Genomic DNA, 25001 nt, shown 5'->3' on the forward strand with positions numbered 1-25001 from the left:
TCAGAAGTAGGAATGTCTTATTGCAGTTATACAGGGCCTTGGGGAGACCACACCTGGAGTATTGTGTGCAGTTTTGGTCTCCCTACCTAAGAAAGGATATACTTGCCATAGAGGGAGTGCAACAAAGGTTCACTAGGCTGATACCGGGGTTGCAGGACTGTCACATGAGGAGGGATTGGTTATACTGGGCCTGTATTCACTAGAGTTTAGAAGAATGAGAGGGGATCTGATTGAAATGTATAAAATTCTAACTGGGCTAGACAGATGTAGGGGGGATGTTTCCCCTGGATGGGGAGTCTAGAACAAAGGGCCACAATCTCAGGACATGGGGCAGGCCATTTAGGACTGAGATGAGGAAAGATTTCTTCACTCAGATGGTGGTTAACCAGTGGAATTCTCTACCACAGAAGGCTATGGAGGCTGGGTCACTGAGTATATTCAAGAAAGAAATTGATAAATTTTTGGGTATTAGGGTCATCAAGGGTCTGGAGAGAAAGCAGGAAAATGGCGTTGAGATAGAGGATCAGCCATGATCATATTGAATGGCGGAGCAGGCTCAAAGGGCCGAATGGCCTTCTCCTGCTCCTAGTTTCTATGTTTCTACTTTATCCCACCTCCTCCTTACTGAAGCAAAATTGGGTCTAATGGGGCCCTTTAAACTGAGGCAGGTTGCCGAGTTGGCAACTTCCCAACTGACTCCAGCTACTTGCCTCAGTAGCGAAAATCTGGCCCTGTTATTTTTTATGCAGAGTGTGCCGTGACCTTTACCTTTTATCTATCTATGCAGGGTTGCAATCCATCCCGTATTGTGCTGGAGTCTCCACTAATCAAATACTAATTTCTGATGGAAGGCTGGACACCACAGGGATGAACATGTTGGGCGCCCAATGGTGACAGCAGAGGGGGCTGGAGCAGGAGGTCATGTGATGAAACTTCCAGGAACATAGCCAGAGTTAGCAGCCTTAAAGTTGACTTGGCCTTGGAATGTTTGACATTGACAGTGGATGGAACCATTTCCAGAACGAACATCATTCACTTAACTGCAGAAAGAAAAGCCGTCATTGCTATGGTGACTTAATGAAGGCCTGATAACATGCAATTAAAGTAGCATGTATTCTGCTCCAAGTGGATGTGCCTGTATGTTTACCGGTGTCTTAGCAACCCCTTATTACTGTGTTGTGTTCTGTATTTCCCTGCTTCAGGCTTCCAAACACAATTATTAACAGCTCAGTACCTGAATCACAGTGCTGTTTTTGTAAAAAACGCCTTCAATGGGATGTCAATGCGTCAGGCAGGACTCAAAGGAAAATAGGGGTGACATTTCCCTCTCGTCTGTCCCTGGAAGGCCTGTGAGTGTCCCATAAAGTGTAGCTCACTCCTCTCCTATACAGCCCATGTGTGTGTCCATGTCAGCTCCTGTACCTATCCAGTACACACAGGGAATGGCTCCCATATAATGTGCCTCTCTCAGCCAAGCATTGTGTATCTTGTCCACAGGACATGCGATGGCCGAATGGTAAATGCGTGGCGCAATTCTTGAACCTTTCCCCCAGCTTAAGTCGTTGCTATTTGGAATCAAAGGTGAAATTTTATGAAGTTGTTATTTCTTACCCCTCGGGCCCTCAGTTGAAAAGTATTATCGACTGAGAGTGTGAATTGGAACGTCAGGCACAAAGCCACATAACTGTCGATCCTTAATTATAAGAGTGCCTTGGAGGTGCACGAAGATTCCCAATGCCCACTCTTGCAGGTAACTCAGTTGTGGAGATGCAATTTCATTAAAGGTAGCTGCTCACCCAGTTTTCATTCAGGACAATGATCACCTCCCTATGAGCTGGTGACCAGATCTGCAGGACCAATGCCTTCAAGTGCATCAATACTCTTTACTTTCATCCTCCTTGTTCTGCTCCAATACCATTCTTCAGATGTGCCTTACAGCATGTGCAGAGGAGTAGATTAGAAGTAGAGGAGCAGTAGAATTATCGCCAGCGATATGGTGCTTCAGCTATGTGGAGTAACTGGGGAAGCTGTGATTGTTTCCTGAGAACAGAGAGGATTAAGGGGAGATTTAATAGAAGTGTTCAAAATTCTGAAGGGTAGAGTAAATAAGGAGAAACAACTTTCACTGGCAGGAGGATTGGTGACCAGTGGACACAGCTTTAAAATAATTGGGAAAAAAGGTCAGATGGGAGGTGAGAAGGCCCATTTCTTAATTTCTTTCTGTGAGGACACTAAGGGGACTTGCTTTTTAAGAATTAGGCTCTTTCTTTGATAGTGCTGCTTTCTTCCTTCCTTTCACTTGGACTGTTAATTTTTTACTGCCATTTTTTATTCTGGTGAGCAATGGAATGTCCCAGGTTTACACTAAGTGCAGTAGCAGGTGGGAAAAAGAAGGTTTTACCCACTGGCTGCAATGGCTGTAACGTCTCAATCCCGCCTCATTAATCATGCGTTCCCAAGAAACAGGCTGTTTCGCTGGCAGGCGGCTTCTGATTTGCCTGCCAATCCCTCACCTCGTCACTTCCTCACACCAGACGCCATATGTAAAGTGCAGCTGCGCACACGTGGCTCAGTGTTTCCAGCCCAGGGCTGCTGCACAGAAGACATGGCCCCGAAAGCCAAGAAGACTGCAACCCCCCCAATTCAGTGACACATCCCTGGGATGCCTTCTGGACACTGTCAGAGCCCACCGTGATGTCTTCTATTCCCATTCTGGATGCAGGTGGCCCATCAGTGTCACCACTCCAACTTGGCAGTGGTGGTCAGTGCCAATGCTGCATAAAAAAGGTTTGCCATCCAGTGCAGAAAGAGGATGAATGATCTCACCTGTGCCGCTAGGGTAAGGCAACCATCCCATCACTCTAAACTCACACACTCACATGTCCATCACATATTCATCTCACTCACTATCAGCTTAAGGGACATCACCGCTCACTCTCTCACATAGACCTTCACATCTCTATTTAGCCTCATCTCCTCTGGAGACTGCCTCCTCAGCCCTCACCCTCTTGAGGCCATTTGCATAGATAAATTATTGCCACCACACACACCCTGGGATACCCCCTTTCCCCAGTACAGCCCTCATCCTGCAGTATCTTCCCTTGCCTGAGGCCACTTCTCCCCCTTCGCCAAGCAAATCCTAGCCCTGCAGCCATTGAAAAGTCATCCCCGCCTTACAGCTGGTCTGGTAGATAGAGACCCGCCTGTGAACCACCTAAAAGTGATGTGATTCTGCCTGAAAACCTCGTGCTGATGACTGCAAATGCTGACTGAAGCAAGGTAGGCAGACAAACCTCGAAGTCTCGAGTGAAATGCAGCTTGCCAGGTGAGAGGCTGGGAATCCTGTGACAAGTAACTCATCTCCTGACTCCCCAAAGCCTGTCCACTATCTACAAGGCACAAGTCAAGAGTGTGATGGAATACGCCCCACTTGCCTGGATGAGTGCAGCTCCCAAAACAATCAAGAAATTTGACACCGTCCAGTACAAAGCAGCCCGTTTGATTGGCACCACATCCACAAACATTCACAACCTCCACCACTGACAAACGGTGGCAGCAGTGTGTACCATGTACAAGATGCACTGTAGAAACTTGCCAAGGGTCCGTAGGTTGCACCTTCCAAACCCATGACCGCTACCACCTAGAAGGACAAGAGCAGCAGATAGATGGGAACATAACCACCTGGAAGTTCCCCTCCAAGCCACTCACCACCCTGACTTAGAAATATATTGCCATTCCTTCACTGTCACAGGGTCAAAATCCTGGAACTGCCTCCCCTTTCAGCACTGTGAATTTACCTGTACCACATGGACTGCAGCGGTTCAAGAAGGCAGCTCACCACCACTTTCTCAAGGGCAATTAGGGATGGGCAATAAATGCTGGCTTAGCCAGCGATGCTCACACTGTGTTGCTGAATAAAAAAAACAGCCACAGGCTACAATCATTGCATTGAAACATGGTAAACTGATGCGAAGCACATTGTGGAAAGTCTGTTTCAAACCAAGGCAATAATGTCACCCCAGGCCCACCAACTCAGAGCTCCATATTCATTCTGAGTTCAGCAGGTGATGTTTTCTTTAAAGCAATATCAGGAGAAGGACAGGAAGCATGGTTTATTGAAAGGCCTACTGGCAAACATTGAGCATGGACGATGTCAGAGTGACTGATAATCCATTGTCTGGGCACAGAGAAAAGCTCATGGGGACAAAGAGACACATGGATAATTCATCAGCAGCTAAGGATGGAGAGGAAAGTGGCTAAGTGATGGGAAACCTAAGCCCAGAGCCCGGTAAGCTGCATGAAAAGGTTAAACAAAGGTCAGGCCACATGCCATATTTATTATGAGGGTATGAGGGGGGAGATGGGGTGGGTGGGAGGTATTAATTGGCACAGTGAGGCCATTGAGGTTATGAGGAGAGTATGGAGGTGGGTGGAGGGCATGAGGGGTTGAGTGGGGGCTGACGGGGTATGAGGGGTGAGGGCTGGAAGGCCTAATGGCTTTTAAAACAACTGGGCTGAAGTCCCAGTGAACCAAGGCAGTTCTAACCAGCCCACCTTGGCACTCGCCTGCCCCTGTGGCTGCCTCAGATCTGCTTCCGTGGTCAGTGGACCCAAGTCTATCCCGCCCTCAATTCTTCGGAGTGAAAATTAGGTCCAATGGAGCCCTTTAAACAGAGGAGGATCTGCCCAGTCAGGAAATTTCCCCACCGAGCTACCTGCCTCAGTAGCGATAATCTTATCCTCTATTTGTAAAGCAGAACGACTGAGCTATTTCCCTCTGGACCCATCTGACTAAGTCTTTGGCTGGGATTTTCTGGCCTCATTGCAGTGGTACGCACCGCAGGAGATGCAGTGGCCCAGCCAAAAACCTATTGACTTTCAGCGGGACTGGATGGTCCTGGTGGTAGGCGGGGCTGGAAAATCCCACCCTTTAAATTCACAAGAGGAAAGAGTGGAGAAGCACAAAGGAGGGTATGTGCGAGAGCCTTGATATCCAGTTCAGATCACAAAAGTGTAGTAATTATGGTTTTGTTAAATGTTGGGCTGTACCTTTAAGAATGGTCCTGTGATGTAAGATCACATGATCTGTGTAAACCAATATGTTAGCAGCATGAGCTACCCCCACAGTCAGCGTAGAGATAGAGATGGGGCAGAATTTTGCCCTTGGTGGCCGGGGCGGGCAGCGGTTGTTGGCTTGTGCCTGGAAGGCAATTTCACGCTGGCGGGCCAATTAAGACCCACCCAGCGTGAAATGTGAGTGGCAGTGCTCAGCACTGCCCGTGCGGGCGGGGGGAGGAGTCCGAGCTGGGCGAGTGTGATCTTCGGGCATGAGTGCGTGTGCATGCAACGCAGAGCGGCCTCAGTGGGATAAAGGTATATGAAAAGAAAATTAAAAAAATAAAGAAGTAAGGACTCTGTCACATGAGCAGGGACATGTTACTAATGAAAAATTAAAGTTCTTATTTTCTCTTTATTTTCCTTTGGAAACCTCATCCCACCCATGGGTGAGGTTTCCAAAAATGTACAAAGGCTGCTTGGCGTTTTCGCCTGCCCACCAGCCGTAAGGTTGGATGGGCAGTGAAAAATTTGTTTGAATTAACGTTTTAATAACCTTAATAGGCCTTTTATTGCCAGAGTCGGCAGTGCGCCCGCCAACCGAAACATTGCGCGATGACATCGGGATACTCGCCTGACATTATCGTGCATCGTTTTTCACTTGGTTGGGTCGGGCATGCGCCCACCTATCGAGTGAAAGATTTTACCCATGGAGTTGAAAGCACATGTGTAGTTGCTGCTGGTGGCATTGTAAATACACCTAATGTTTCCATGTAGAAAGTTGTCTTCAGATCCACTCTATTACAAATAGGCGACAAGGCTACACTACAACAAAATAGAGATGAGGATAAATCTGGATAAGTCAAGATAATTGGAATCGGTACTGCACCTCGTAAAGTGATTGTGAGTATCAACGTCTGTTTAAAATAACAGAAGATATACTCAACCAAACTGCCACAATTTGGTAGAATTGATCACTTTGAGCCAGCCACAGACGATTGGTCTCAGTATTTAAAATGCCTTGTGTTCTTCTTTCAAGCGAACAAAATAACAGGGGAAGAGAAGAGGCGAGCGAACCTCTTGAGTACTTGTGGAAGCAAAACCTACAGTTTGATCCAAAGGTTGATGGAACCCAGTGCCCAGATTTGAAGAATTTCAGAGAATTGGTGGACCTCGTGAAGGGACATTTTCAACCCAAGCCCTCAGTCACGATGCAGAGGTTCCGGTTCAATTCGCGAAATAGAACCCTGGGTGAGACAATTGCTAGCTACATGGCAAATTTGAAGTAACTAACGGAACATTGTGAGTTTGGTGAGACTCTGGGTGACATGCTCAGGGATCGTTTAGTGTGCAGTGTGGACTAAGACACTGTTCAGAGATAATTGCTGGCTGAAGTGAATCTGGATTTTAAGAAGGCGTTAGAAATAGAGCTGGCCTTGGAAAGCACTGTAAGAGATTCATAAGCAATGCAAGGGGTGCAAAATGGCGCTGTACTCCAAATCAGGCGGGAACACTCAGCTGAAAACGGCGTGAAAAAGCGAGATTCTGCCGTGAAGCAGGGAACTGCCGCTAACTGAAAAATAAGAAGGAATAATTTAGCAGCTAAATCGAAAACAACTTTAATCAATGTGCAAACAATCAGTCTTTTAGCGATTGGCAGTTTAAAAAAGTAGAAAGTTATTTTTGTCACAGAAGTGGGCATATAATGAGACAGTGCAAAGAGAGATTTAAATAGGCCTCCAAATAACAGAAGAAGCCCAATGAAATCTACAGTGTAGAAGAGCCTGAAACAACAAATGCTTGTTTATTGTTTAACATGAAACTTGGGAATACAGAGCCAATATTTGTTACAGTACAAGTGAATTGTAAACCAGTAAAAATGGGAGTAGACACGGGAGTTTCCACTACTGTAACTGGAGAACACACTTTCAGATATTTAAATAATGGTGAACATCAATTAAATTTGGAACAAACATCTGCCAAATTGAAAATGTACACAGGTGAAGATATCCAAGTAAAAGGTATCAGCAGAATAACTGTCAATTATCGAAACCAATCGGCACAGCTACCAGTGATGGTATTGAGAGGCAGAGGACCAAGCCTTCTGGGGTGAAACTGGTTAAGGGAAATCAACATTGATTGGCCAGTGAGATTTCAAAGGAAGCTGGAAGAGTTCATGTCTTGAAAAAGGAACAAGGGAATGTATGGCAGAAAGAGCATCGAGGGTTCAAGGACCACAACAGGATGAAAAAGGAGTGTGTAAGGACTCAACCTGAAGAAATGCAGTCTATCTCAAACAACAACATGGAAGAACAGCAGAAGAAATACAAGGAGACCCTGCTGAATGACAGAATTCGAGATGAAGTGAGTAATCTTCGCAAGGAGAAGGAAAACCTGTTGAAAAACCTTCACACACGACAAGATTCCCTCAGGTCAATGTTTGTGCCTCTGGAACATTACGAAGAGAAACAGGAAGAATTCAGCACCTCTCTGAACAAACTGAAAAACCAGTTGGCAGAGAAGACACATCAATGTTCAAGTTTACAGGAGGAAGCCAACAAATACAAAAAAGGGACAGAAAAGCTGAAGAATCAGCTAAATGAAGTCAAAGAGGCTTTGAAAACAAAAATCGGAGAGTTTTCCAAGGGGCGAGCAGATAATGAAGTTTTGGGAGACTCAGCTGCTGAACTAAGACAAGTTGAGATTTCACCTGAGCGAAGTCTGGCCGACAGTGAAGTCAAAATGAAGGACCAGACTAAACTCTGTAGAAAGACGAAGGTAAAAAGGAAGAAGTTTCTGAAAAGACAAGAAAACGGAGGCTGATAGCACCTATAAACACTCGGAGGAGGCAATAAACAAATTATCGAACTGTGCCTACTTTGATATTATCCCAGTCCCTCACAATGGTTTGCTGGATGATGATGCTGAAGATAAAATCAAAGAGGCACAAGTTACTCCTAAGACCTTATCTGGAAAGAATTCTAGGTCCTATAGACAAATATGAAAAAGCTAACAGGTGATTCATTGGAGACCAAACTTGCACACTTTCTTTATCACTACAGAACGATTCCCCCACACGAGGACAGGAGCAATGCCTGCAGAATCGTTGATGAGACGCAGTCTTAGGACAAGGCTGAGCCTAATTCCAATTAGGAGAGGAACAGCCAAGGAAACCAAAAATGACTTGCATAGTCATGAGAGATAATTTACTGTTGGAGAAGCAGTGTCTGTGGAGAATTTCAGTGGAGGACTGAAATGGTTACCCGGGTAAAGTAAGTTCAGTGACCAGACCATTATCATACCACGTGGAAGTGGAAGGCTGGATCACCTGTAAGCATGTGGACCATTTAAGAAAACGAGAGATACCACAACAAGATATCATTCCACCTGTGGCCATTACTGAACCAGTGTTTCCTGTTGAAGATGCTCAACCAAGGACTGACATGCCTGATGTCTCTGTCAGAGTGGAAGACACTGAACTGCAAGTGCCCACTGAGGTATCTGGTGTTCAGGCAGTTCCAGAGAATGTGGTTCCTGAAAAAGAATCTGAAGTTGTGGAGCTGAGACATTCGACATGAATCAGGAAACCACCTGAAAGACTGAACTTGCAAATTTCATGACCTGTGTAAATATTATGTCATGAAATAAATATACTTGTAAATACAATATGTACAGCAAAGTTAAAGGGGAGAAATGCAGTAATTTTGGTTTTGTTAAATATTGGACTGTACCTTTAAGAATTGTTCTGTGATGTAAGATCACATGATCTATGTAAACCAATGTATTAGCAGCACGGGCTACCTCAGCAGTCAGTGTAGAGATAGTGATGGAGTTGAAAGCACACATGCAGTTGCTGCTGGCTGTATTGTAAATGAACCTAATACTTCCACTTAGAAAGTTGTCTGCAGATTGACTCTATTACAAATAGGTGACAAGGTCACACTACAACAATAAGGTTCCTAATGTTACACCCCCGGGTTATATTAGCAAGTACTAATTAATGGTCAGAATAGATACATTCCTAAATGTAATGCTCAGCCCACTTATAGGAGTGACTAGCATCACTGTATCCAAGAAAATATCACTGCAGACTTGAAATATAAAGCTTTCTCTGTCTTTCCCTTTACCTTTCTTTCTATTTATCTCTTTCTCTCTCTCTCTCTTTTGCTACGTCTCCCTCCCTTCTCCCCTTTCCCCTCTTCCTCTCCTCCCTGTTTAACCAGATGTAACATTGTAAACAACTGATTGCCTAATAGCAGTGTTGGGTTCTCTCTGCATTACTGGTTATGCAATGTAATGTTTATATAAGCTGCTTCGATCAATGCCAAGTTCCATATTTTATTGAATGTGATTCTGGCATCATGTGTGGCCTGCTGCACTGACTGTTAACTTGTTTTTTTTAATAAACTGATCTTGCTGCAAGGGATAATTGGAAAACCACATAGAAAACATTTGCAAAGAAACTGGGGACTGAATCTTCCAATCTCGGCTGGTGTCTCGCCCGCTGCCTGACAAAGTGGCGAGGCACCCGCACTGACTCCAAGGAGGAAGGCCCGCCATATATTCAGGCAGTTAAATAGACAGTGGCAGGCCTTCCTCCAGAGTGAGGACCCTGGAAGACAACTTCCTGCCTGCCAAGAGCTGGCAGCCAATCAGCAGCTGGCAGCCAATCAGCAGCTGGCAGCCAATCAGAGGCTGGCAGCCAATCAGAGGCTGGCAGCCAATCAGCAGCTGGTAGCCAATCAGCAGCTGGCAGCTCCTGCACTCGGCAGTGCCACAGAGGAGGCCCTGGCTACTGCTGGAACAACACCCCTGTCAAAGTCCCAGGATCGAGGAGCGCCCAGGAAACCGATGTGCTGTTGTAGGGGGCTGGGACGCGGGATTGGGGTCATGGGGAGAAGAGGGCCATTGGGGTTAGCAGCAAGCGGGCAGGGGGGGGGTTGGCTGTCAGCGGCCAACCCTTGCCCCATGTCCATGCCCTTGATCGTGCAGATTGAGTGACGGCCCTCCAGCTGGCATGCAGCCCACACAGTTTTACCAGTCGTGTGGGCCTGCCTTGAGTTGGGAAGATTGCAGCTGAGGTGGGGACGAGGCCCTTGAGTGGTCATTAATTGGCCACTGAAGGGACTCAAGTGGAGGCAGGTGGGAAGGTTGATTATGGGCCTTCCCATCCAGACTTACCTCCAGTGGAGGCGGGAAGGTGAGGGGTATTGGTGCCGACGCCAACCCGCCATATTCTCAGGACCGCCCACCTCCTTCCTTACCTTCTGCAGGGGTAGGCAATTCTGGCCAGTGTCAGCTACTGGTAAGGATGTCATTACTACAAAGCAGAAAGGTCATTCCCCTTCCCAGACCAGCAGAGATATAAATATATCTCAGCCTTGACCTAAAGGAATATAAAATAACTGAATCCCTCACAAGCAGAATATAAATGGGCCCTCACCAGTAGAGATGTAAAGAAAGGGCAGAATTTCACGTCCCGCGGGTGGGCATGCACCTGACCTGATTGGATGTAGTATAGTGTGCGATGATGTCAGTTGAGTGTCCTGACATCACTGCGCACCCACGCAGTATTTCAGTTGGCAGGTGTGAGCGGGTTGTGGAGCTGTGCCCGCCATTCATTAAGAAGCCACTTAAGGCCATTAAAAAGCTAACTGATGCCGGTTTTTCATTGCCCATGTGATTCTGCACTCGTCACACGGGCAAAATGGGCAGGTGGCCAGCAGACGTTTTCAAAACCTCACCCACAGGCGGGATAAAAGTGGTGAGCAGCACTGCCAGTGTCAGTTGTGGGGAGTTTGGTATGTAGTTTGCTGCTGGTGACTTATTGATACTTGGCAGCTTCATCTCTATTCAGGGCTTCATTCTTAGCATTTCCAGGCTTCATTTCAGGTGTCCTTGATGTCTCCAAGTACCCCCAGAAGCTTCTGACCGCGTGGACACTTCCAGGTATCAGACGGCCTTCCGTCGCCCTGGTAATGGGGATTGTGCTCTCCGCTGTGTGAGTGGACACCCCATGCCTGAGGCTCTGAAGGTCACAGCGGTCCTCAACTTCTATGCATCTAGCTCTTTCCAGGGGTCAGTGGGGGATCTGTATGGAGTCTCCCAATCAGCTGTCCACAGTTATGTCAAGCTGGTGACAGAAGCTCCGTTCAGGCAGGCACTGACCTTTATTCTTTACCGCATGGACAAGGCCAGCCAGGCTGAGTGAGCCAGAGGCTTTGCAATGATTGTTGGGTTCCCCCAAGTATAGGGTGCCATCGACTGCACACATGTGGCCATCAAGGTGCCAGCGAATCAGCCGGGTGCCTTTGTCAACAGGAATGGATTCCGCTCCATGAACATGCAGATAGTGTGTGACCACAGGATGCTGATTCTGCAAGTCTGTGCAAGGTACCCAGGCAGTTCACATGATGCTTACATCCGCCACACCTTAACACTTCTGCATACTGACCCATGCCATGACCTGAGCATAGCAGGTCATTGAACTGCTTCCTTTGCACCCTAGTACCACATCTTGTCTGCTCACCAGCGCTACTACCTCCCCCCACCCACGCTCTTGGTGAGGAGCACTGACCTCTTCCCCCCATTTCTGGCAGTCACCTCCTCCAGCAGGATGGCGAGGCTCTCATCTGGAAGGTGGGAGGTCGAGTGCCCACCTGACCTGCCCTCCCGCCTGCTGCCTCCAGCTGCTCTTGACTCCATCACTTTGCTAATGTAGAAAAGACGTCCTTCCATGGCAGCCTTTCTGGGGCTGCCTGGGCTGTTTCTAAATCAGCCGCTGGGTTGGCAGTGGGCCCAGTGGCCGCTGGCCCCGCCCCTGCCCCACCCCACCCCGCCCCCCCCCGGCCCCACCCCTGCCCCGCTCCTGCTCGTGAGTGGTGGGCTGCTTCCTGGCTGCTCCTGGGCCCGCCCACTGAGCCCGCCCGACAATTCTGCCCATAATTTAGTCCTCTCACTTGACAGGGATTAAATATATTGACAAAGTGTTCCCTAGATCATCAGGAACAGAACATTTTCCCCAGTCTCCCAACAGGCACTTGAGTTTGGACAGGTTTCAGATCTCTACCTAGATCTCTACCCAGAATGTTCCATATGCCCCAATCTCAGAAGAGCACCTTCACTACTCAGCTATTGGTAATCAGTAAGATTGGTAGTTTAGTGCAAAGTTGTGTAACATTTAGGCCAGTTTTGTACTCGCACCCACTAAGAACTAGACAGAAACAAGACTATGCTTGTATTTGCTTGAGTTTAGAAGATATAATTGAGCTATTTAAGACGATGAAGGGGTCTGATAATATTGGGATGAGAGGCATAACCTTAAAATTAGGCAATTCAGGGATGATGTTAGAAAGCACGTTTTCACACAAAAGATTCATGCAAATCTGGAATTCTCCCCCACAAGATTCTTTTGGGGTTAGGTTAACTTGAAACTCGAGTTGAAAGGTTTTTGTTAGGCAAAAGAATTAAGGATCAGTGAACCAAGCTGAGTAGACTGAGTTAAATTACAGATTAGCTATGACATAACTGAAATGAGGATTAACCTTGAGGGACTGAATGGCCTTCTCCTGTTCCTGGGTTCCTGACAATATAAACATGTTCCAGTTAGACGCTGCATAGCCTCAACAGAGGAGAATTCCAGCTTGCCGCCTATCCAGGCCTGAAATCCCAGCTGGAGAATTGACAACTATTGCTGGCCCCAGCTTTGAAAGGTTGGGTAGAGTGGATGTTCACTTCGATATGTTACTGAGTGAGGTATGTGTCGGCACCTTTCAGGTATTTCCCTGAATTGTTCTGCTCTTCTTGGAACTTTCACATGTGGTTAGTTGGCTTTGGTTTTTAACTAAGAAGGGTTAGGAGGGGATTCCACGACAGGGGAGCTTTTACATATCCGTTTGCAAGGGCCCATGTAGTTGAGCCATGAGGTCTTCCCTCACTTGCAACACTGAGCTGTGCAAATAGTGTGAAAGGAAGTTTATGTTTTGATAGGAAAGAAAAGAAATCGAGGTAAATTTGTTCACCTTCCAGGCATTCTGGAAGGGGCAGGATGCAACAATAATGGAGCTGTAGACTATTAATAGCAATCAATCTCTATCAGTTAGTCTGCAACAGAGCCAGACATGAGTGAGGAAAACCCCAGTGGTGGAGAAGTTTGGGAACCACAGATCCAAAGTCACCCATTCCTCCCTAACATGTTACACTGACCACATGTCATATGCCTCAAATTACTCATTTATTCAAAATACTATTCTCTGAAAGGAATGCACTTAATTTATATTTCAATGAATCATTACTAACTGCTTCCACTTTTTCCTGAGGGAGACTGTTTCATAGATTAACCACAGATTGGTGGGGATTTTGAACCCTGAGGAGTGCAGGGGTACAGGGGAAGGTGAGGGGGGGTGGTGGGGTGGGCATTTAAAGTTGGTAAAAAGCTCAGGGCGCTTGGAAGTCAACTCCAGCGCATGATTTCTGGATTTAACTCGAACACATCTGGGTGCAAGCATGCAAATCCCTGTAGAGAAGCAGGTTCATGATTTGATTCTGTAAAGCATTGAATTTTAGTAATATTTCAGTTGGCATTTCAATTTAATAGCACATGTAGCTCACCATTGAAACCAAGAAGAGAGAACAGCAATTTATAGAGCTTATTAAAAGTCAGGCAAAACAACAAAAAACTCTCAGAACTCACATTTAACACTGGGAAAAGTGGTGAGAGACTAACATCTGCATTTTGGGGGCACTGGCCCTCAAGAACTAGATAGGGAAGGTTGCCGGGGTTGGCGCCATGGTGGCTTCAAGATGACCAGCAGCAACAACAGCAGCAGCAGCCTGTTATTCAGAAACGTCCAGCTGGAGGGCAGAAAGAAGAGCAACAACACAGAGGGAGCTGCAGAGAGAAAAACAGAGAGGGGAGCAGCAGCAGAGAGAGGGGAAGCAGCAGAGATGGGAGAAGCAGCAGAGAGGGAGAGGCAGCAGAGAGAGGAGAAGCAGCAGAGATGGGAGAAGCAGCAGAGAGGGAGAGGCAGCAGAGAGAGGAGAAGCAGCAGAGATGGGAGAAACAGCAGAGAGGGTGAGGCAGCAGAGAGAGGGGAAGCAGCAGAGAGGGAAACAGCAGTGAGGGGAACAGCAGAGGTGGGAGAAGCAGCAAAGGGGAAGAAGCCTCAGAGACGAGAGAAGCAGCAGAGAGGGGAGCAACAGCAGAGAGGGGAGCAGCAGAGGGGGGAAAAGCAGCAGAGAGGGAGAGGCAGCAGAGAAGGAGAGGCAGAAGAGAGGGGAAAAGCAGCAGAGAGGGAGAGGCAGCAGAGAGGGAGAGGCAGCTGAGATGGGAGAAGCAGCAGAGAGGGGAAAAGCAGCAGAGAGGGAGAGGCAGCAGAGAGGGAGAAACAGCAGAGAGGGAGAGGCAGCAAAGAAGGAGAAGCAGCTGAGATGGGAGAAGCAGCAGAGAGGAAACAAGCAGCAGAGAGGGTAGAAGCAGCAAAAGAGTGAGAAGCAGCAGGGAGAGGAACAGTAGCAGGGTCAAGTTCACAGAAGGTGTAACTCGTATAGAAGGGCTTGTAGGTAGAAGCTCCTTGACCTCTCACAGTGCTACGAGAAGCTGAGGCTGTCACATCAGCTGGTGGCAGATATTTGCAGTCTTCTGCTCCTTGCTGGGCCTGGTGGCTATGTGTTACCAGTGACTGTAAACATGACCACCACCCTCAACATTTTCAATGAGGATCCCCCCAGAGCTCTGTCAGAGTCCTATCCAGGATCTCTCAGTTGGCGACCCACAATTGCATAAAAATGATTGAGGTGTTGCTTGCCTGGGCCGGTAATTATGTCAAATTCGCCTGCACTGACACGAGTTGGAATATGCGAATGTTGAGGTTTGCATCTCGCACTGGCTTCGCATGGGTGCAATGTCATCAACTGCACACACTTGGCAATCCTCACACCCCACATCACCTGAAGTATTCCTGGAACTTAAGGGCTTCAGCCCCATCAATTTGCAGCTGGTGTGAACTTCAAGAAGATATTATTGCACGTGTGCCCAACGTTCTCAGGGAGCTCCCATGACATAACCCAAGCTTCCTGGCATTTTTGGACCTGGAAGCAGACTTCAATGGTGGTTGCTAGGAGACAAGTAATACCTACTTCAAACTTGGTTGATGCTACCTGGGGAAACTCAACCAATGAAGCCAAGTGTACAATAAAAGTCCTATGAACACCAGATATGTCATTGCATGTTCAGGGTGTGCTTCAGGGTCTTGGACAAGGCTGGGAGCATCTGTCAGTACTCACCAACCAGGGCCTTGAGAATGTTAGTGGTATGCTCTGCTCCATACAGCATTGCACTCTGCAGTGAGCAGTGGAGTTCCAGGAGGAACAAAGTGTTGAACCATGTTGGCTGTGGATGAAGCCAAAGAGGGGAAGAAAGATGGCAACCTCAGTACAACATTAGCTGCTCATGTTGCTATCCAGGATGCAATTGTTTTACTTATACTTATAAGGCATCACCAATAGCGTGCATTTATATACCAATCACATCCAGGAGCCAATCACATCCATTTACACTCCCCCCCCCCCCCCCGCCACCCTCCCCTACCCCCCAATCCCACTTACTTAAAGTAATCTGTGTCCAACCAAGCAAAGCTTGGGGAAGGCCATGTCCTGCCATCAATGTCTGTTCTTGCTCACTTTTGAAGCAAGAGGTAGAGACAGCCACTAGTCTAACTGATCTCACCAAAGAGATGACACATGGCCATTATCCTGTGCTGGTGCATCTGGGAGATAAATTGACTCATGCTGCATACTTGATGTCCCTGGTGGAGAGAAAAGACATGAATTAGCACTGGTGACGTAAAAATGTCGCAACTTCTCATTATGAAGATGATCATATTTCACCAGCTGACAGAATCGCAAGAACACAAGAAATAGGAGCAGGAGCAGACCACACGGCCTATTGAGCCTGCTCCACCTTCAATACGATCATGGCTGATCTTGGGTTTCAATTCCATTTTCCCATCCATTCCTCATAATTTTCTGAGAGACCAAAAATCTATTCCGGCCTTAAATGTACTTAATGATGGAGCATCCACAATCCTCTAGGGTAGAGAATATCAAAGATTCACAACCCTTTGAGTGAAGTAATTTCTCCTCACCTCAGTCCTAAGTGATTGGCCCCTTAACCTGTTTAGATTCCCCAAGCAGCAGAAACAACTTCACAGCGTCTACCTTATCAACCCCCCTCAGAACTTTGTAGGTTTCAATGAGATCATCTCTCATCTTTCTAAACCCCAGAGAATATAAGCCCAATTTACTCATCATCTCATCGTAGGACAACACACTCAAGCCAGGGACCAATCTAATGAACATTCGCTGTATCACCTTCAATGTAAGTATATCCTTTCTTAAATGTGGAGACCAAAACTGCACACAGTGTTCCAGATGTGGTCTCATCAAACCCTGCACAATTGTATTTATTCTTCATTCTTGTGTTTTAATCCCCTTACAATAAAGGCCAACATGCCACTTGCTTTCCTAATTGCTTGTTGTACTTTCTTCCTAACGTTCTGCATTCCTTGTACAAGCACATCCAAGTGTCTTTGAACATCAACGTTTACAAGTTTCATACTTTTAAGAAATATGCTGCTTTTCTGTTCTTACAACCGAAGTGAATAACTTCACACTTCCCCACGTTATGCTCCACCTGCCATCTTGTAGCCCGCTCACTTAACCTATGTCTCTTTGCAGCTTCCCTGTGTCCTCCCCATAGCTTACCTTTGATATCATCAGCAAACTCAGACACAAACTCTGTCTCTTCATCTAAGTCATTAATATTGATTGTAAATAGTTGAGGCCCAAGCACTGATCCTTGCGGCACCCCCTCTTCACAGCCTGCCAACTTGAAAAAGCCCCAGTTTTAGCCACTCTCTGTTTTCTATCCATTAACCAATCCTCTATCTATGCTAAAATACTACCCCCAACTCCATGAGCCCTTATCTTGCCTAATAACCTTTTGTGTGGCACCTTGCTGAATCCAGGTATACTACATATGCTGGTTCCCCTTTATCTACCCTACTAATAACATCCTCAAAAAAGTATAATAAATTTGTTAAACAGGATTTCCCCTTATTAAAACCATGTTGACTTGTTCTAATCATACTATGCTTTTCTAAATGCATGATTAAGACTTCCTTAATAATAGATTTCAGTGTTTTCCCAACAACTGATGTTAGGTTTTCAGGCCTGTATTCATTGATTAAAAGCAAAAAACTGCGGATGCTGGAAATCCAAAACAAAAACAGAAACGGAAATACCGGGAAAAACTGTTCTGTTGAAGGGTCATGAGGACTCGAAACATCAATCTTCTCCGCCGATGCTGCCAGACCTGCTGAGTTTTTCCAGGTAGTTCTGTTTTGTTTTTGTTCTGTATTCACTGTTTTCTCTCTCCTTTCTTTCTTGAAAAGTGGTGAAACATTTGCCAACTTGCAATCTAATGGAACTGTTCCTGGATCTAATGAATTTTGGAAAACCGTAGACAGCACATCTGCTATCTCTGCAGCTATCTCTTTTAGAACCCTGGGGTATAAGCCGTCAGATCCCGGCAATTTGTTGTATTTTAGTCCCTCAATCTTCGCCAATATTTCTTGTCTGCTGATATTAACTTCCTTAGTTTCTTTGCTCTTTTTGGTCCTTAGGTTACTACCTATTCAACTGAGTGTTTCATAACATAAGAGTGGCGGAGATTTAATTGTGCCACCAGGTAGCTGAGTAGCCAGGGACACAGAGCAGTCAGTGATCCCCAGAACTTGCTCCTCTGTAGCAGTTAGCTGGGAAATGCAAGGAGGATCACCTCTGGCTCGCTCGCTTTCCATCATGTTCTCTTCTCCTGCAAGGGAGGAAGGAACTAATTTGCCAGTGAGTGTAATAGTTTGTGTATGCCTGATGGATGCAAGTGCACTTCGTGAGAGTGAATAACAGGGAGAGCTATGAATTACATAAGGGAGGAGGGTGGGCGATAGTGATAAATGGATAAATGGGGCTGTGAGGAAGTACATGGAATGAGAAGGATGGGTGAGTGTATGCACGAGGAGTGATGTGACGGAGTAGGCTTGACAGGGCAGAATGGAGGGTGGCTGAGGCGCGCATCAGGGTATAGGTGAGTGCACCGCTGTACTTACATTTCCTGACCTGATTCAGTCATTAAAGCTCTTCCTGAACTGAATCCAGGAGTGTGGCACAATGCTCCTGCTGCTAACCTCCTGGGCCACCAGCAGATACACCTTCTTTGTGGCAGCGGCAGGTTTCTTCCTCCAATTGCTGTGGTAGAGTATCTGTCTCCAGTCTCTCACAGCCCCCAGCAGTACATAAAAGGAGGCGTCAGTGAAACAGGGCCCAACCATTGACTGTCCAGGACCCATATTCTGAAATAACTGACTCTCTGCAAAATCTTCCGGCTCCTCCAAATTCCATCTTTGGATGGGACCATTTTAATATCCAGGTCAATATTGTGTCATTTGGATCCTCATCACACCCGCTACCAAACAATTGGTGGAAGAATTATTACAATTAGATATTGTGATAAAATACCACACAGCTGTGCTGAAAATTCTTCAGGGTTTACAACCTGACATCAGACATCCCTGCCACCACTCCCAACGTCTCTGCATTACTATCAGGACCATTGTTTCCATAGATTAATTTTTAAATTTACTCCCCTTCAGGATCAGGCCTTGTCCACTGGTTTTATTGTTCTGCACAAAATGAAATAGTTTGTCATGGTCTACAGTATCTCGACCCTTCAGAATCCCAAAACCATCAAGCTTCTCAGATTATACAAACATAGGAATTAGGAGCAGAAGTAGGTCACTTGGCCCCTCGAGCCTGCTCCACTATTCAATAAGATCATGGCTGATCTGGATGTAACCTTAACTCCACATTCCTCCCTACCCCCGATAACCTTTCACCACCCTGTTAATCAAGAACCTATCTAGCTCTGTCTTAAAAATATTCAAAGACTCTGCTTCCATCATCTTTTGAGGGAGACATTTCCAAAGACTCACAACCCTCTGAGAGAATAAGAAAAATTCTCCTCATCTCTATCTTAAATGAGCGACTCCTTATTTTTAAACAGTGACCCCCTAGTTCTAGATTCTCCCACAAGAGGAAACATCCTCTCCACATCCACCATGTCAAGGTCCCTCAGGATCTTAAAGGTTTCAATTAAGCCACTTCTTACTCTTCTAAATTCCAGTGGATACCTGTCTAGCCTTCCCTCATAAGACAACCTGCCCATTCCTGGTATTAGTCTAATAAACCTTCACTGAACTGCTTCTAATGCATTTACATCTTTCTTTAAATAAGGAGACCAGTACTGTATACAATACTCTAGACGTAGTCTCACCAATGTCCTGTACAGCTGAAGCATAATCTCCCTACTTTTCTAATCAATTCCCCTCACAATAAATGATAACATTCTATTAGCTTTCCTAATTACCTGCTGTACTTGTATACTAACCTTATGTGATTCATGCTCTAGGACACCCCGATCCCTCTGAATCTCAGAACTCTGCAATCTCCCACAGTTTAAATAATAAGATTCTTTTTTATTCTTCCTGCCAAATTGAACAATTTCACATTTGCCCACATTATACTCCATTTTCCAGATCTTTTCCCACTCACTTAACCTATCTATGACACTTTGTAGCCACCTTTCATCCTCTTCACAATTTACTTACCTGTCTTTGAGTCATCAGCAAATTTAGCAACCATCCCTTCATTCCCTTCGTCCAAGTCATTTGTATAAATTGTAAAAAGTTGAGGCCCCAGCACTGATCCCTGTGACACACCATTCATCACATCCTGCCAACCTGCAAAAGATCCATTTATATCAACTCCCTGCTTCTTGTTAGCTAGCCAATCTTCTATCCATGCCAATATGTTACCACCCACCTCACCCCCCCAACTCCCCCACACCATGAGCTTTTATTTTCCGGAATAATCTTTGATGTGGCATTTTATCAAATGCCTTCTGGAAACCTAAGTACAGTACATCCACTGGTTCCCCTTTATCCACAGCACATGTGAATCCTTCAAAGAACTTCAATAAATTGGATAAACATGATTTCCCTTTTACAAAACCATGTTGATTCTGCCTGATTGCCTTGAATTTTTCTAAGTGCCCTGCTATAACATCTTTAATAATAGCTTCTAATATCTGCCCTATGATAGATGTCAGGCTAAGTGGCCTATAGTTTCCTGCTTTCTGTCTCCCTCCCTTTTTGAATAAAGGAATTATATTTTCTATTTTCTAATCTAATGGAACCTTCCCCAAATCTAGGGAATTTTGGAAAATTAAAACCAGTGCATCAGCTATCTCACAAGCCACTTCTTTAGGGTGAAGTCCATCCGGGCCTGGGGATTTGTCAGCCTGCAATTTGCTCATTACCACTTCCTGGTGATTGTAATTTTCCTGAGTTCCTCCCTCCCTTCCATTTCCTGATTTACAGCTATTTCTGGGATGTTACTTGTGTCTTCTGTAATGAAGACTGAAGCAACATACCTGTTTAATTGATCCATCATCTCCCTACTTCCCGTTATCAATTCCCCAGACACACTTTCTATAGGACCAATGCTCACTTTGTTAACTCTTTTTTAATTTAATTATCTATAGAAGCTCTTACTATCCGTCTTTATATAACTAGCTAGCTTTCTCTCATACTCTCATTTTTCCCTCCTAATTAATCTTTTTGCTATTCTCTGCTGTTCTTTATATTCTTTCCAACCTTCTGACCTGCCAGCCATCTTTGCGTAATTATATGCTTTTTCTTTAAGTTTGATACTGGCTGGGATTTTCTGGCCCCTTCCTTGTGGGTGGGACCGGCTGTGGGCAAGGCGGTGCCCCAGCCAGATGCCCATGGACTTGCGGCAGGTGCAGAAAATCCCGCCTACTGTGTTTAAATTTTTTAGTTAACAACGGATGGTGTTGGAATTTTTCTTTCTCATTGGAATGTATATACGCTGCGTATTCTGAAATATCCCTTTAAATATCTGCCACTGAATGTCTATTGATATACTCCTTAACCTCATTTGCCAGTTCACTTTAGCTAGCTCTGCTTTCATGCCCTCATAATTGCCCCTAGTTAAGTTTAAAATATTAGTCTTGGAGGCACTCATTTCTCCTTCTAATTGAATGTAAAATTCAATCGTATTATGATTGCTGCTACCTAGTTGTCCCTTCACTAGGCGGTCATCAATTAATCCTATCGCATTGCACAATACCAGGTCTGGTATAGCCTGCTCTCTGGTTGGCTCCAGCATGTGTTGTTCTAAGAAACTATCCCGAAAACATTCCATGAACTCTTCATCTACACTATCTTTGCCCATCTGATTTTCCCATTCTATATGTAGATTAAAATCCCCCATGATTATTGCTGTACCTTTCTGGCAAGCTCCCATTATCTTTTCTTTTATACTCTTTCCTACTGTGTAATTACAATTAAGGGGCCTGTACTGCTCTCCCACAAGTGCCTTCTTGCCTTTATCATTCCTCTTCTCAACCCAAATTGCTTCTATATTCTGGTTTCCTGAACTTAGGTCATCCCTCTCTAATGTGTTAATACCATCATTAATTAATAGACTCATCCCTCCACTTTTTTCCTAACTTCCTGTCCTTCCTAAATGTCACATATTCTTCAATATTCCGGTCCCAATCTATGTGATCCTGCAGCCATGCCTCTGTAATGGCTATCAGATCGTACTTATTTATGCCATTTAACCTTCTCTTTTTCAGGGATAACCTGGCCAAATTACAGAATCCAATCCCTTTACCCTCCACGACATCCAACCAATAATTCTGGTCGCACTCTTCCATATCCTTTCAACAGTTGCAATATCAGCTGGAATTTTCTGGTCCCTTTGGTCATAGGCTGTGAGGCAGGAGCTTCCTGCTGCCTCCTATTGATGGGAGTGGGAGGGCCCACTGCCATGCCATTTAGGGAGACCGCTGAGTGAAACCTGGTGGCCTCCCAACAGGTTCCAGAAATTGGAGGAGGGGGTCTCTCCTTTATGGGCACCCCATGGCCACGGAGGGGCCCCACTGTCAGCAAATAAGGGTCCCCTGCCCCGTCCTCAAGAAAACCTCCCCACTCTGATTACCAAGGCCTGCCTGCCTGACCCCAGCAATGCCCCCAATCCCACTTACCTGTTCCAGAAGGCACCCGGCCATTGAGGCTCTGGTGGCAGCTGCAGCATCAGCAATGGCCACTGCTATAAGTGGCAGTGCTGAAGCTGCTGGACTGCAGGTTTAATGACTGGTCCGGCAGCTCTATGGGACAGACGCTGCTTTTAATTGGACCAGGCTGGTCGTCACTGCTATTGCCAAGTCGGGCCACCTTAGGCTCCAGCGGTGGGACTGCTTCCGTCTCCAAAAGAATCAGCTCATCCTTTCTGTACTGCGGTGACGCAATTGCACACAATATTCCAAGTGTGGTAGTACCAACAATTTATGAAGTTGCAGGATTACCAGACTATTTTGACTCAATATTGATCTTTTAATACACTCCAACATCTGAGCTACAATACTCGCTGTCACCAAGCAATGTTGTGATAAGTTCAATTTTTACAATACCACCCTATCTCTTTCATTTCCCATTTTCCAGTTCACCTCTCCATAAGCTGCTTGTTCTCCTTGAGGTCTGGTTTCACTGGTGCTGTTCACCTTGTGATATTTTGCTCAGGAGACTATTCATTATACTAGGAGCTTACTCAACTATGTGGGCAATTGGAGGTGAGGTTGGGGGGAGGAGGTGTTGGTTAGTCCACCTCAGCTAAGCCTGATCCGAACATCAACCAGCATCTAATATTTGCAGCAGGGGAATCACGGAAGGGGAACCTTAGCTGGTTCCTCCTCTCCCTGGGCCAGAGACACTGTGGTCAACAATAATTCCTACTGTCACCTGACCTGAGAGCAGCTGTTCTCCAAATAAAGAAAGGGTTGCATTTCTATAGCACCTTTTCACACCTCAGGACATTCTAAGTCGGCTTACAACCAATCAAGTGCTTTTGAAATGTACTCACTGTTTTAACGTAGGAAACACGGCAGCCAATTTTTACACAGCAGGATCCCACAACAGCAATGCGATAATGATCAGACATTGGTTGAAGGATAAATTTTGGCTTGGACACTGGAGAGAATTTCCTGTTCTTCTTTGATTAGTGCCTGGAATCTTTTACACCCACCTGCCAGGGCAGTCAGGGCCTCGGTTTAAAGTCTCATCCAATAGAGTGCAGCATTCCATTGGAGTGTCAGTCTGGATTTTGTGCTCAAGCCTCTGGAGAAGGACCTGAATCCATGACATACCTGACTCAGGGGTGAAAGTTTACCAATTAAACCATAGCTAGCTTTATTATACATCAGTGCATGCTTTTACTCACCGAGTCATGGTAATGTCCTTAATTAAGAAAAGAGGACAAATTCAATGTAAACAAATTGGACGCAGTTTTGAATGGAAAGGAACAGATGTTGGTTATTGGATTGCCGGCTTGACTGGCAGTCAAAGTCACTAAAAAAGCGTAATCTTAAAGTATAAAGGCCTTGTCAGGATGAAAATGTCTTAATGAGGATATAATGGTTTGTGTTAATAAAAAAGAAGGGTTTCATTTACCAGATTTACTTTGAATTGCCAGTTTCTAATTTGCCCACATCTGGACAGATGTTATTGAACAATATGAAGTTTTATCTCAGAGCAGACTATTGCTGGCCTTAAGTCTGCTATCTGTTTATTGTTCCCTCGCTCCTGAATATGCTTTTATATTTTCTGTCTGATTGGAAAGTCTGAGATTGTCAGCACGCTAACCTGGAATGTTCTGTTGTTGTGCTGTAGCTAGAGTCAGTATTCTCCTTGTGACTTAGAACCAACCCCGTGACCCAGGGACATAAACTGCTGAGGTTCTTTCCAGCTGGGTGGCACTGCTCTCACCTGGTTCCATCCTTATGTATCCAGTCGTAGCCAGAGAATCACCTGCAATGGCTCCTCTCCCCACTCCTACCTCTGGTGTCCTCCACTGATCTACCCTTGGCCCCTTCCTATTTATCATCCGAATGCTGCCCTTGGCGACACTAACCAAAATCATAGTGCCAGTTTCCACATCCAGCTCTACCTCACCACCACTTCCCCGATCCTTCCACTGACTCTAAATTGTCGGATTGCTTTTCCAATATCCACTATCGAATGAGCAGCATTTTCCTCCAGCTTAAAATTGGGAAGACCAAAGCGAATGTCTTTGGTCCCTGCTACAAACTCCGTTCCCCGGCCACTGACTCCATCCAATTTCCTGGCAACTGTCTGAGGCTGAACAAGACTGTTGACAAGTTTGGGGTCATATTTGACCCTGAGATGAGCTTTCATCCACATATCCACGCCATCACTTTGACCTATTAATTCTACCTGTGTAACATCGCTTGACTTTGCCCCTGTCATAAGGACATACAAATTCGGAGCAGGAGTAGGCTGTTTGGCACCTCAAGCTTGCTCCACCATTTAATAAGATCATGGCTGACCTGATTGGTGGCCTCAACTGCACATCCTGCCCACCCCTGATATCCTTTGACTCTCTTGTAAGTCAAGATTCTATCTACCTCTGGCTTAAAAATATTCAATGACTCTGCCTCCACCACTCTCTGGGGAAGAGTTCCAAAGACTCACGACCCTCTGAGAGAAAAAATTCTTCTCATCTCCATCTTAAATGGGAGACCCCTTATTTTTAAACTGTGTTCCCTGGTTCTAGTCTCTCCCACAAGAGAAAACATGCTTTCAGCATCCAGCCTGTCAAGTCCCCTCAGGACCTTATATGTTTCAATACGATTACCTCTCAAATCTTCTAAACTCCAGTGAATATACGCCCAGCCCATCCAGCCTTTTCTCGTAAGATAACCCCCCCCCATCCCAGGTATCAGTCAA

This window comes from Carcharodon carcharias, chromosome 20 (genome assembly GCF_017639515.1).
Source record: "Carcharodon carcharias isolate sCarCar2 chromosome 20, sCarCar2.pri, whole genome shotgun sequence".
NCBI lineage: Eukaryota > Metazoa > Chordata > Chondrichthyes > Lamniformes > Lamnidae > Carcharodon > Carcharodon carcharias.